The following is a 14,885-nucleotide window of genomic DNA, read 5'->3' on the forward strand; positions in this document are numbered from 1 at the left end:
GCAGACTTTCCCATCGCAATACGTATTTTAATTTTCTGGCTACTGGTGCCAAAAGTGTTGACTGTGGAGCCAAGCAAACTGAAGCTGTGTGCAATCTCAATCTCTTCACCATCCACCCTGATGCTGCCAATTGGTCCAGTGATGAGAATCTTTGTCTTCTTGACATTGAGCCTCAATCCATATTGGAGGCTGCAGCAAGTGGTTCAGGTCCTCCTCACTTTCCACAAGGAGGGTTGTGTCATCTGCATATCACAGATTGTTGATTGATCTTCCACCAAGCTTGACCCCACATTCCTCCTCATAGAGCCCAGCCTCCAGGATAATCTGTTCTGCATACAGGTTGAAAAGGTTTGGAGACAGGACACATCCCTGGCGTACGCCCTTCCCAATTTTGAGCCATGCAGTGTTTCCTTGCTCTGTTCTGACAACTGCCTCTTGGTCCAAGTATAGGTTTCTCATTAGCATGATCAAGTGTTCTGGGATTCCCATTCTTCTCAGAGTCAGCCACAGTTTGTTATGATCCACACAGTCAAATGCCTTTGCATAGTCAATGAAGCACAGATAGACATTCTTCTGGTATTCCCTGCTTTCAGCCAACATTAGCTACAGTATCCCTAGTACCACAACCCCTTCTAAACCCAGTCTGGACTTCTGGCAGTTCTCTGCTGATGTGTTGTGCCAGTCGTTTTTGGATAATCTTCAGTAGAATCTTGCTTGCATGTGAAATCAATGAGATTGTTCTATAGTTTCCACACTCTGTTGGGCCACCCTTCTTTGGAATTGGAACAAATATAGATCTCTTTCAGTCAGTTGGCCAAGTGGTTGTTTTCCAGCTTTCTTGGCACAACTTGGTGAGCACATCCAGGGCAGTATCTGTTAGCTGAAATATGTCAATTGATATACCATCTATTCCTGGGGCATTATTTTTTGCCATTTCCTTCAAAGCAGCTTCATTTCTTCCTTCATCACCATAGGCTCTTGCTCATATGTTGTTTCATTAAATTCTTCTGTGTCTGCCAATTACTTTCAATACAGTGACTCAGTCTATTCATTCCATCTTCTTTTAATACTTGCTGGATCATTTAATATTCTACCCAAAGCATCCTTGATTATAGTAACTCGAGGTTTGAACTCGTTCTTCAGTTCCTTGAGCTTAAGAAATGCTGAGCGAGTTCGGCCCTTTTGATTTTCTGACTCCAACTCCTTGCACATTTCATTGTAGTATTTTACTTTGTCGTCTCGAGCTGCTTTTTGAAATCTTCTATTCAACTCTTCAGTATTTTTAATTCTTCCTCATGCTTTGGCTTCTCTGCACTCCAGTGCAATTTTCAGAGTCTCTGCACTCTTCCTGGATGATACCCTTGATATCTTCCTACAACTCATCTGGTCTTTGCTCATATACCCTATTAATCTTAACCAATCATCAAGACACCAAAGAGGGTCTGTCGGTGTATACACGCCATATTTCTGCATACTTTAAATAAGAAATTAAATTTTCCCTTCTAATTAAATCTCTATATTAAATTGAATTTACATACCTATTACTTAACTCTAAACAAGTAACAAGTTAGCACAAAAGAGTTCATAAAAGGAAGAGAGAGTAATTTTCTCCTTACATCTGTACTTGACCTTCAATATCTAAATATTGGAGAGAAAAAAAACCCACACCCAATTGTCACTCATTTAAACAAGTGGTAAAATCATTGATCACTTTTAACAAAAAATTATTTTTAAAAAATGAACTTGTGTCACCATTGTTAGGTGTCATCAAATGGACTATAGTCACTTGCTATGCATCTGAGAGCTGGACAGTGACTAAGATGGACAGAAGAATAACTGATGCCTTTGAACTGTGGTGTGGAGAATAGAGCAGTGAATATCCAATGGATTGCCAAAAAATCAAATAGGCCCATTCTTCGGTGAGATGGAAAAGGCAATCTCCAGTTTCATTTGGAGTGGAAAGAAGCCCCGATTAAGTAAAGCATTCCTTAAAAATAGAAAAAAGGTAGGGGGCATCTCACGCCCTGATTTCAGATCCTATTGCCATGGTGGTTAAGACAGCATGGTACTGGTACAATGACAGACACATAGATCAATGGAATAGAATTAAGGACCCAAAAATCAACCCATCTATCTATAGTTAACTGATTTTTTACAATGAGAAAAAAACCAGTTAAGTGGGAAAATGGCAGTCTTTTTAACAAATGGTATTGGCAAAATTGGAAAAGTACCTGCAAAAGGCTCAAGTAAGATCCACACCTCACTCCATATACAAAAACCAACTCAAGGTGGATCATGGACCAAGGACTAGAACAAAGCACTATAATCTTCATTAAACAAAAGCTTGGAGGAACGTTAGAAATCCTAGTCCACAACATAAACAGTCTTCCAAGTGTCCTGAAAAACCTACAACCAGGAGAGGATAAAATAAATGAATGGGATATTCTAAGAATCAAATCTCTATGCATATCTCAAAACTTTCCCAACAGGGTAAAAAGGGAAGTCACAGATGGGGAAAAAGTATTTGGTAATGACATATCAGATAAGGGACTTATATCTAGAATTTATAAAATACTTGAGCACTACAACAAGATAAAGGTAAATAATCCAATTGAGAAATGGGCACAGGATATGAACAGACACTTCACCAAAGAAGACATTCAGATGGCATGAAGAAATGTTCAAAATCTCTAGCTCTAAGAGAGATGCAAATCAAAACAACTATATCATCTCACCCCAGTCACAATAGCAAAATTTAACAGAGTAGCAAACAACAAATGCTGGTGAGGTTGTGGAGAAACTGGAACCCTTATTCATTATTGGTGGGAGTGTAAAATGGTGCAACCACTGTGGAAGGCGGTGTGGCTATGGCAACCACTGTGGAAGGCGGTGTGGCTGTGGTATATTCACACAATGGAATACTATGCTGCATTGAAAAATAATGGACTCATGCAATATTATTCAAAATGGGTGAACCTGGAGGACATTATGCTGAGTGAAGTATCTCAGTCAAAAAGGGACTAATACTGCATAGTGCCCCTGTTGTAAAACGGACTGACATCGGTGTTGGGGAGAGACTGAGAAAGATGGGTTCAATAATGTATACTGCACTGAAACAGATGAGGGAGAAAACTTTTTAAAAGGGATATGTCATTAGGTAATTTTATCATGAAGGGAGGCCAGAGCAAAGGCTACATAGTGTAGTAGACCTGGGGAAAGATTGTAAAACAATGAAAGAATTTTTCTTTTACTTTCCCAATAGGGTAGTATACTAGGGGGGAGTGTTTGGAGGGGAGAAAAGTGCAACAGTGAATGAATGGAAATCTAAAGTCTCTGTAAATTTTCATTGAAATGAATAATAAATTTTTTTTAAAAAATTCCTGATTGCTTGATACCATGAGTGTTGTTTGTGGATTCAAGTAAAAGTAAGTCATTGACAAGTTCAACCTTTCCTCCATCTATCATGATAGTGTCCATTTGTCCAGCGGTGAGAATTTTTGTTTTGTTGATATTGAGATGTAATCCACATTGAAGGCTTTGATCTTCTGTAGTATTCCAAGCCCTCTTCACTTTCTCCAAATAAGGTTGTGAAATCTGCAAAATGCAGATCTATAATCCCATCCTGATGTGACATTCTTCTTCATACAATCCAGCTTCTTAAATGCTTGACTCAGCATACATATTGAATGGATATGAAGTAAGGATACAAGTCAGAGGCACACCTTCCCTAATATAAACCACACAGTGTTCCTCTGTTCTGTTCAGATGATAGCTTCTTGGTCTAGATTTAGGTTTTACATTGGCACAATTAAGTGTTCTGGGATTTCCATTCTTCTCAATGCTAACCATCATTTGTTATGATTTGCACAGCCAAATACCTTTGCGTGGTCAAGAAAACATAAAATAAACATCAAAAGATGAATTTAGTGAATATTAAAGAATGAGGAATACTAGAAAATTGTTGGTACATAACACATTCTAACTTGCTATTCCTCTAAATTACATTACTACCCAAAACAGGAAGTCTAAGCTTCTGAGCACATCTCTGTGTAATGGAAAGATCTTAATCTGCCTCTCCAATGATACTGTCGTCACTAAGTTAAATGACAGTAAAGTCAGGCTAATTACAGCTTAATGCCCTTCACATTCTCATCTTATAAATGCAGGTAAGTGTGCCATTTTACTCATGCATACACACATTAAATATAATCTTGCCCTGGACTAAATAACACCTAAACACTATTCAGGATAAATAAATGATGCTTTGAGACTAAGTGGGTGTTAATAAAAATTGATTCTAAGCAAGGAGATGCATATTAATGGGCAAACACTGTTTTTCCCTGCATTAATTGGTAAATGTAATAGATAGTTTTTATTTTTTAAATGAACAACCAGAAATTTTGAAGAGTAGAAAAAAATTGGAGTACTATCTTAGTTACATTATTCAGAGTTTTCTAAAATAATTTCAATTGAATTTACATTTGAATTTATTTTTTTCATTCAAAAGATCTTCAATAAATAAAAGTTCACTGTTTCAAAGTGACCAGCAAAGGAGAGAGAAATAATCAGTTGCACTGTGAAAAAGATGTAGAAAAGGAGGGAGAGGAATGAAAATTAATAACCATTATCTTAAAGCTGAAACACTGCTTCTTCAACAATTTAGAACATTACTTAATGATCCAAACAGGCAGGAGAATAATGGCAGGCCTTACTTACCTTTTATATGTAACACTGGACAGGTAAATACCAACCCCATTATTTAAGAATGACTTGCTAAAACATCATAGACAGCCCCTTTTGTGGAACAGCCAGTACACATGACTGATAGTAAAATTCTTCTCCTTCTTGTACCTGCCTGCCTGCTTCGCAGCATTTTCATGAAAGGACCACATCTTATGACCTCATCTTTTTTCCTTGTTTTCTAGGATTTTGAAACTTAGAATCTCTTCTTTATTGCCAGAACAATTAATCACCAACACTGCTCTATTATGATTTTTATTTGAGTTTTATATGATTCATTGCTTTGGCAGTCAATCTCACGGCGCAGTGTAGTCATGTAGGCTGGGAAATCCAAGACAGTATCGCTTTTGTTTACCGGCTGTTGTATATGTGGCCTTGGGTGGAGGGACAGCACAGGAGAGGAAGTACCCGGATGAGATGGATTGATACAGTAACCAGCGCAATGGGGGTTGGTGTGTTGGAATCAATGAGACTGGTTCAGGACAGGACTGGCTTCAGAACTGCTGTACATAGGGTTGCTATGGGTCGCAGGTGACTCGATGGCACCTAACAACAGCAAACAATTCCAAACCCACAGCAGCCTCTTTTCTGCGCATCAACCCAAGCCTGATCTTTATTATCCTTTGATGGATCAAAAAGTAATTAATCATGTGTTGTAATCTGGTGTTGTTTCTTCATCTTACCCCCACCCCCCACCCTTTGATCACCTGGGCTGCTTTGTCTTCATCCTCAGAATTATAATAAAAATATACATCATCATCGTAATTTGTCAGAGATGCTCCTATTTTCCCAGTTTCTGAGGAAGATCCTGTTTCCTGCCAGAGAGAATATCCTGCCCTTCATTGTTTTTGTGGTGGAATTAAATTCTGCTTCCATTTTATTTTTCAAATTCATCTTCATTTCAAGATTTACTTTCTCCAGTAAGCCATTCACTGATTAGTTTTCATTCTTGGTCAGGGTTCCAGGTAAAACACTTTATCTGTAGAGCTGCTTTGAGCCAGCTCCTCGTTGCTGGGCTCTTCAACCACGTAGGTCACCTAGTCTTCTAAATATTGGCTCATGGCCGCCTGTACCCGCTGACAGAGTCTACCATGAGGTAGCTGGGTATCTGCTTACCCCTCTAACCCTTCTTCAAGACTGAATTTATATTTTTAATGTACAAATAAGTAATACAAAGAAAGACGCTTTAAAATTTCAAAACAAATTATAAAAGCACTATAACTTTGGGAGCTCTTTGAGCGAGCTTAATGTTTTCTTACTGGGAGCGCAAAATTATCAGAAGAAAATGGATGCGAGTGTGTCACATTCTCGATTTAACTTTCAGGTTAGCTGTGTCTTCTCGTGCTGCTTACAATAATTGTCTCTCTCTTTTACCTCTTCTGCAAAATGAGCACTACCTTAGAAGACGGCTGTAAGAACTAAACTCTTCTCAGGAGCCTATTTAAACACTGTAGCAGCAGTAGTAGTAATACAATAATGGTGCTCAGATAAATTGCCTTTTCCTGTCAGAAACCATGTGCATTTTAAACTAAATTCCCCCAGCTGCAAACTATTCAAAATAAATGACATTATAATTGATTCACATTATAAAGTCTTGAATCAATCTTTAAAAACCTCACTATCTAAATGATTTGAAATAGTATTATTTCAATAAGTTCAAGAAAGCTCCTCTTATTATTTGTTAATATTTTGACTCAGTTGTTTTCATCCTTAAACATATACACCACCATGTATTTAAAAAGCAGCATTCTCTAAAAAAAAAAAAAAAACCCAAACAAAAAACAACCCCAAAACCCTTTCTATAGATATATATAATATGGGGCCTCTGATCCAGGCATACAGTATAACTAATTAAATAGCTTGCTGCAAAATAAAGTCAGCAAAGTAAACACTCAAAAGAGATAGTGGGCCTCCTCGTCTCTGTTGAACATGTCAAAGTACTGCATTTAAAAATATTTGAAAAATCTGCCTATTTTCCATCTGTTATATTTCTCAGAGGATAACTGGAAGTTCATGTGAAAGTTCATAGCAAGTTTAAACGTGTCATATCAGGTCATTTACAGGGTAAAAGTTCACTGAAAGTTTAGTACTATTTTTTAAAAGTCCAAAATGGAAAAAAGGAATAGATTTACTAATTGCAGTCTTTTTATATGATTACCACCACATTTGCAAGCATCATAAATAAAAATTATAAATTTTCTAAGGCGTGTGCAATGTGTAGGGTAATAACAGTTAAGAACAAGGAAGATGTCTAGTTCTGAATTCTTTGAGACTCCCAGCGAAGCTGTAATTAAATCTTGGCTCTTCTACACATAATCTAAAGTATAATGCCCCATATTTTACACTGTATTGAACACTTTGCATAAACTACATATTTAAAAACAGCAATATAGAGAGAGACATAGATTAAGGGGAAGGGGAAAAATTATCTTGCAGCCAGCTGAATAGTTGTTGTTTGTTGTTATGTGCTGTCAAGTCGCTTGCGACTCATAGCGACCCTATGTACAACAGCCCTAAACTCTGCTCTGTCCTGTACCAATCGCACCATCTCTGAGACACCCATCCCAATTACTCTGATCACTGAATCAATCCACCTCATAGAGGGCCTTCCCCTTCTGCGCTGTCCCTCCACACTACCAAGCATGATGTCCTTCTCCAAGGACCTGTCCCTCCTTGCAACGTGTCCAAAGTATGTCACACGGAGCCTTAGAATCCTTGCCTCCAAGGAGGAGCCCGGTTTGACCCTTTCCAGAATGAATCTGTTTGTTTTCCTAGCAGTCCATGGTACCCTCAATACTCTTCTCCAGCACCACAGTTCAAAGGCATCAATTTTCCTTCTATCCTCCTTAGTCATTGTCCAACTCTCTGATGCATAACAAGTGATAGCAAAGACCGTGGCCTGTATCAGGTGCACCTTAGTCTCCAAAGAGACCCCATTGCTCTTCAGTACTTTGGAGAGGGCCCTAACAGCAGACTTTCCCATGGCAATACGTCTTCTAATTTCCTGGCTGCTGGTGCCGAGAGAGTTGACTGTGGAGCCAAGCAAACTGAAGCTGTGAACAATCTCAATCTCTTCACCATACATCCTGATGCTGCCAATTGGCCCAGTGGTGAGAATCTTTGTCTTCTTGACATTGAGCCTCAATCCATACTGGAGGCTACAGTCCTTGAGCCTCTGCAGCAAGTGCTTCAGGTCCTCCTCAGTTTCAGCGAGGAGGGTTGTGTCATCTACATATTGCAGATTGTTGATAGATCTTCCACCAGTCTTGACCCCACATTTCTCCTCATAGAGCCCAGCCTCCCAGATAATCTGTTCTGCATACAGGTTGAAAAGGTATGGAGATAGGATGCATCCCTGGCATACGCCTTTCCCAATTTTGAACCATGCAGTGTTCCCTTGCTCTGTTCTGACGACTGCCTCCTGGTCCAAATATAGGTTTCTCATTAGCATGATCAAGTGTTCTGGAATTCCCAGTCTTCTCAGAGTCAGCTACAGTTTGTTATGATCCACACAGTCAAACGCCTTTACATAATCAATGAAACACAATAGACATTCCTCTAGTATTTTCTGCTTTCAGCTAAGATCCATCTAACATCAGCTATAATATCCCTAGTACCACGACCCCTTCTAAACCCAGCCTGGACTTCTGGCAGTTCTCTGCTGATGTGCTGTTTCAGTCGTTTTTGGATAATCTTCAGTAGAATCTTGCTTGCATGTGAAATCAATGAGATTGTTCTATAGTTTCCACACTCGGTTGGGTCAACCTTCTTTGGGATGGGAACAAATATAGATCTCTTCCACTCAGTTGGCCAAGTGGTTGTTCTCCAGATTTCTTGGCACAACTTGGTAAGCATGTCCAGAGCTGCACCTGTTAGCTGAAATACGTCAATTGGTATACCATCTATTCCTGGGGACTTAGTTTTTGCTATTTCCTTCAAAGCAGCTTGAACTTCTTCCTTCACCACCATAAGCTCTTGCTCATATGTTGTTTCATTAAATTCTTCCACGTCTGCCAATTCTTTTCAATACAGTGACTCAGTATATTCTTTCCATCTTCTTTTAATACTTCCTGGATCATTTAATATTATGCCCAAAGCATCTTTGATTACAGCAACTCTAGGTTTGAATTTGTTCTTCAGTTCCTTGAGCTTAAGAAATGCTGAGCGAGTTTGGCTCTTTTGATTTTCTGACTCCAGCTTCTTGCACATTTCATTGTAGTATTTTACTTTGTCGTCTCGTGCTGCTTTTTGAAATCTTCTATTCAACTTTTTAGTATCTTGAATTCTTCTTTGTGCTTTGGCTTCTCTGCGCTCCAGTGCAATTTTCAGAGTCTCTGCTGACATCCATTTTGGTCTTCTCTTCCTCTTCTGTCTTTGCAATGACCATCTGCACTCTTCCTGGATGATACCCTTGATATCCTCCCACAACTCATCTGATCTTCGCTCATTAGTGTTCAAGGCCTCAAACCTGTTCCTGAGATGGTTCTGAAATTCAGGTGGGATAGACTTGAAGTCATATTTTGGTTCCCGTGGATTTGGTTTAATTTTCCTCAGTTTCAGCTTGAACTTGCATATGAGTAGTTGGTGGTCTGTTCCACAATCAGCTCCTGGCCTAGTTTTCACAGCTGATATTGAGCTTCTCCAGGGTTCTTTCCACAGATTTAATCCATCTGATTCCTATGCATACCATCAGGTGAAAGCCATGTATATAACCTGCGTTTATGTTTCTTAAAAACTTATTTGCGATGAATAAGTAATTGTGCAAAACTCTATCATCCTCTCTCCAGCTCCATTTCTGTCACCGAGTCCATGTTTTCCAACTACTGAATCTTCTTCTTTGTTCCCGACTTTGCATTCCAGTCACCCATTATTATCAATGTGTCTTGATTGCATGTTCGATCTATCTCCGACTGTAAAAAAGTTGGTAAAAATCTTCTATTTCCTTTTCCTTGCTTCTGCTTGTTGGTGCATATAACTGAATGATTGTGGTATTCACTGGTCTTCCTTGTATGCATTTGGGTATTATCCTGTCACTCACAATATTGTACTTCGAGATGGATCTAGCAATGGCTTTCTTAACTATGAAAGCAACTCCATTTTTCCTCACCTTTTCATTTCCAGAGTAATATATCATATGATCATCCGACTCAAAATGCCCCATGCCAGTCCATCTCATCTCCCCAATGCCTAGGCTCTCACATTCCTTGTCCCAGTCACTAGTGTCTGCTTACAACTTTTCCTCTTCCTTTGTATTTCCATACCTGAAAGCTCAACCTCAGTTGCCCTTTCTGTTATCTACATGTGTTCTGTTGGACATAGGGTTTTCGGAGGCCTGCTATTTCAGAAATGAATAGCCAATCCTTCTTCCTAGTCTGTCTTAGTCTGAATGTTTAGCTATAGAGAAATATCAGACAGACCAGCATTTTACAGAAAAGTGAAAGTTATATCCCTTATTGTGGAGTTAACCATTTGTATCAGTGTTGTCCCTGCTCTTGGCACACGTGTCTTTACCCACTTATTTCCCTGCTCCACCATCCACCAGGATACCCATCCACTTCTACTCACTCCCTTAAACATCCATCTCCCATTGTCTTGTCCTTGATCTGATAGCCTATATATGAAGCTTCCTTGGCTTCTGTGATTCCAAATACGTCAGCTTCAGACAGTTTCTTATGATATGACCATTGTTTCTTAGAGAGGATTTTAAAAAAGCAAAATTAAATTGACCGTATTTGTCAGTATTATTTGCAAAAATGTATTTTATTCTAAGTAAAACATATTTTAAGCACAATTTTTATATTTATACAAGGGTTTACAAGGATAGTTATCAAAGAAAATAACAGTGAACAGAAGTGTAAAATTCAAGGCATAACTTCTTTAAAGATTGAAAATATTTTCTTTCTGTAATTCAGCCAAGGATTCTATATATTGTGATGGAAGGCACATTCTGTTTCTCATTTCTCCTGTCAAGTGCATATCCTCAGCATCACAGTGTAACTCTAAATCTATAATTTGTTCCTTCTATTGAAAAGTACATTTGTTTCTATCTTGCTTGGTCCCTTTTTAGTGTATTACGGATTGTTTTTAATCAATCATAGCATTTATTCATTTATTCATTCATTCAGTAAATGTTACTCATTTTTTACTGTTCATAAGGTGATATTCTTCTACTCTATAAAGAAAAATGTGGTATCAGGATTGGAGGAAATTTGTCAATTACCTTCATTATGCAGATGATACAACCTTGCTTGCTCAAATTGCTTCAGAAGATCAAAGACTGCAGCCTTCTATATGGATTGCATCTCCAGGTCAAGAAAACAAAAATTCTCGTGACTAGACTGATAGGTAACATTATATAAATGGAGAAAAGGTTGAAATTGTTAATAATTTCATCTTACTTGGATCCACAATTAATACACTTGGTACCAGCAGTCAGGAGATCAGGAGACATATTTCACTGTTAAAGTCTGTAGTCAGGGACCTCGCTGAAGTATTGAGAAGCTATGATGTCGGTTTGAGGCCTAAAGTGTGCCTAATTCAGGCTGTAATCTTTTCAAGCACTTGCTGTGCTGCTGAGTGCTAGATTATGAATAAGAATGACAAGAAAAACCGATGCTTTTGAACAATGGTATTGGAGAAGGGTGCTGAATATCCCATGGATGGCCAAAGAACAAACAGATATGTCTTGGAGAAAGTGCAGCCAGGTTGGACGTTGGAGGCAAAGGTGATAAAGCATCATCTCTCATACTTTGGGTATGTTTCTAGGAGAGGCTATTTCTTAGAGAGAGACATCACACTTGGAAAGGTGGAAAAATGGTAAAAGAGAGGAAGATCCTCAACCAGGTAGATTGACATCATGACTGCAGCAATAGGCTTGAATGTTTCAGAGTATCCTGTGAAGTTGGCACAGGATATGGCAGGATTCACATCTGTTTTTCCGGGACCAAAATGAGTTGTGCTTGACAGCACCTAACAACTAACAACAATAATAACAACATCAACATCCTAAAGATAAAGGACCCTGTTGGTGACATTACATGTCAGGCTACTCACGGAAAGGTTGGTGGCTTGAATCCACCAATCATTTCATAGGAGAAGGATGAGACAATCACCTTCTACAAAGATTTCTAGCCTCAGAAACCCCAAAAAGGGTGGCCATGAGTCTGAATCAATGCAAGGAAAATGGCTTTGGGTTTGGTAATGAAAAAGAACCCTGGTAGCACAATGGTTAAGTGATCAGCTATTAAACAAAAGGTCATCAGTTCAAGCCATAGGTACTCCATGATTGAAAAGTGTGGCCATCTGCTTCCATAAAGAGTTTGTAACCCTGGAAACCCGAGGTGGCAGTTCTGCTCTGTCCTACAGGGTACCTATGATTTGGACTTGATGGCAAAGGGTTTAAATTTGTTGCTAAGAATTATAAAAGACACAGTATTTAGTCAAATAAGATTTCTATTTTCAAGAAGTTATTGGAAATAAGGTAAGTTAAAACCACAAACAAATTAATCATACAAGATTGAAATAATTCAGTATCATATAAGAGATACAGATAAAATTACTTAAAAATTCAGAGAAGAAGGCATTATTTCCAGTCAGCAAAGTAACCTCATAGTTAATAACCACCTGAATACATAACAAAGATTCTATTTCTTCTTTGTGGTCAAATTATTATGTTTTAACTAAAAGCAGCCCTTAAAAAAGAACCTCTTTTCAATTTAAGATCCTTAAATCCACTGCTACTGAATTGATTCTGACTCAATTACCCTCCAACCAATTTTGAGGTTATAATCTTCTCCAGAGCTGTAAATTGCTGCTCAGAGGAATTGCCTTTTTTATTTTCCCACTGACCTTTTAATTACCATTGCAACAGCTAATGCACTACGTCACCAGAGTTCTGGAGTTTTCTACTTCATTCCAATAAAAAAAATAATTGGTTGATACTGAAAAAAATTTTAGGAAGTAACATATGAACAAGAGCAAATGGTAATGAAGGGGAAAGTTCAAGCTGCAGAGAAGGCTTTGGTAAAAAAATAAGGTCCCAGGAATTCATGAATACCAATTGACATGTTTCAAATAACAGATACAGCCATGGAAGTTCTCACCATTTCATGCTAAGAATTTTGGAGGACAGCTTCCTGGCCAAATGGCTTGAAGAGATCCATATTTGTTCCCATGTCCAAGTAGGTAAATCCAACTAAATGTGGAAATTATAGAACAATCACATTTGTATCACATGCAAGCAAAATATTGATGAAGATAATAAAAAACTGGCTAAAAAGTACATTGACAGAGGACTTCCAGAAGTTCAGGCTGGATTTAAAAAAAGGCTGTGGCACCAGGGATATTGTTGCTGATGCCAGATGGATCCAGCTGAAAGCAAAGAATACCAGAAGAATGTCTATTTTGTTTTATTGACTATGCAGACCATCTGACTACATAGATCATAACAAACTTTGGCTAACATTGAGAAGAATGGGAATCCCAGAACTTGCTTATAAGAAACCTATACTTAGACCAAGAAGCTGTTGTATAAACAGAACAAGGAAACATTGCATGGTTCAACAAACGAATGGATAGAGAAGCTGTGGTATAGTCACACAATGGAATATCACACTGCATTGAAAAACAAGGAACTCGTGCAATATTATTCAAAATGGGTGACCCTGGAGGACATTATGCTGAGTGAAATATCTCAGTCACAAAAGGACAAATACTATATGGTGCCACTGTTGTAGAATGAGGCTGACATCAGGGTGGGGGTAAGACTGAGAAAAACTGGATAAATTATGTTTACTGCATTGAAGCCAATGAGGGACAGAAGAGTATAAAAAGAATATATTTTAGGGAACTATGATTATTATGAGAGTCCTGAATGAGGGTGCACTAGGAGTGGGGGTAAGGGTAGGGGTGTGCAGGGGGGATTGTGTACTAATGAAGGAGTTTTTCTTTTGCTTTTCAAGGAAAGGAGCAAACTGGGGGTGGGGTGAGGTGGGGGGGTGAAAAGTGCAACAATGAATGAATAGAATTCCAAAAATCTCTGTAGATGTTAAAAAAATCAGGAAAGGTGTTCATCAGGGATGTATGCTTTCTCCATACTTATTTAACCTGTATGATGTGCAAATCATTTAGAAGCTTGAACTCTATGAAGAAGAATGTAGCATCAGATTTGGAGGACGACTCATCAACAACTTTCATTATGCAGATGGCACTCTTGCTTCCTGAAAAAGAAGACTTGAAATGCTTGCTGCAGAAGATCAAGGACTACAGCCTTCAATATGGACTGCATCTCAACAACAATAAGACAAAACTCCTCACCATTAGAGCAATAAGCAACATTATGACAGATGGAGAAAAGATTGAAATTGTCTTTGATTTCTTCTTACTTGAACCCACAATCAACACCCTTGGTACTAGCCAAGAGATCATGAGATACATTAGGCAAGTGCACTGTCAGGGACCCCTCCATATTACTTAGGAGCAGTGAAGTAAGTGTGAAGACTAAGGGGCACTTGACTCAGACCATGACCTTTTCAATCACTTGCTACGTGTCTGAGAGCTGAACAATAAGTAAAGACGGCATAGAAAGAATTGAAGTTTTTGAGTTACGATGTTGGAGAAGAGAACTGAATATCACATGGATTTCCAAAGGGGGAAAAATAGGTATGTTCTGGAAAAAGTGCAGCCAGAATCTTCTTTGACTGTGGGAGAATAAGATATTTCATTTTGGTAGGTCAGAATATAATTTTACAATAGAAGTGTGGTGGCAAGGTCATAGATAAAAAGAGAGAGCTAGAGCATTTTATTTTGGTATTTAAAAATATACTGAAAGACAATAAAATAAGATTTATAAAAATGATAAAGCATGTCACCATTTTACATGGAAAGATATTATAATAGAAACGTCAGTTCTAATTGAATTAGACATTTACAATAAACCCTATTAGAATTCTCACCTTTGGATAAAATAATATAAAGATTCGTGTTAAGCATAGAATCACAGAACGGCAAAATAAATTTCAATATCTTTCTTAAAGAGCGAATGAGGAAGAATTTCGCTTCTTCATGCAGAGTATTTTGCCATGCCAACAGAAGAATATTTGTACACGCATGTGTTCTCAAACGTACTATCCTCAGCCAGTTCTGAC

General features: G+C 38.3%; 1 pseudogene; it reads right to left on the bottom strand.

Moving 5' to 3' along the window:
- Positions 1-4,969: 4,969 nt before the first annotated feature.
- On the bottom strand, positions 4,970-5,801 carry LOC102863196 (annotated as a pseudogene).
- Between the last annotated feature and the right edge of the window lie 9,084 nt (positions 5,802-14,885).

Source organism: Elephantulus edwardii, unplaced genomic scaffold (genome assembly GCF_000299155.1).
Source record: "Elephantulus edwardii isolate Elephantulus edwardi_28Jun2011 unplaced genomic scaffold, EleEdw1.0 scaffold00034, whole genome shotgun sequence".
Lineage (NCBI taxonomy): Eukaryota > Metazoa > Chordata > Mammalia > Macroscelidea > Macroscelididae > Elephantulus > Elephantulus edwardii.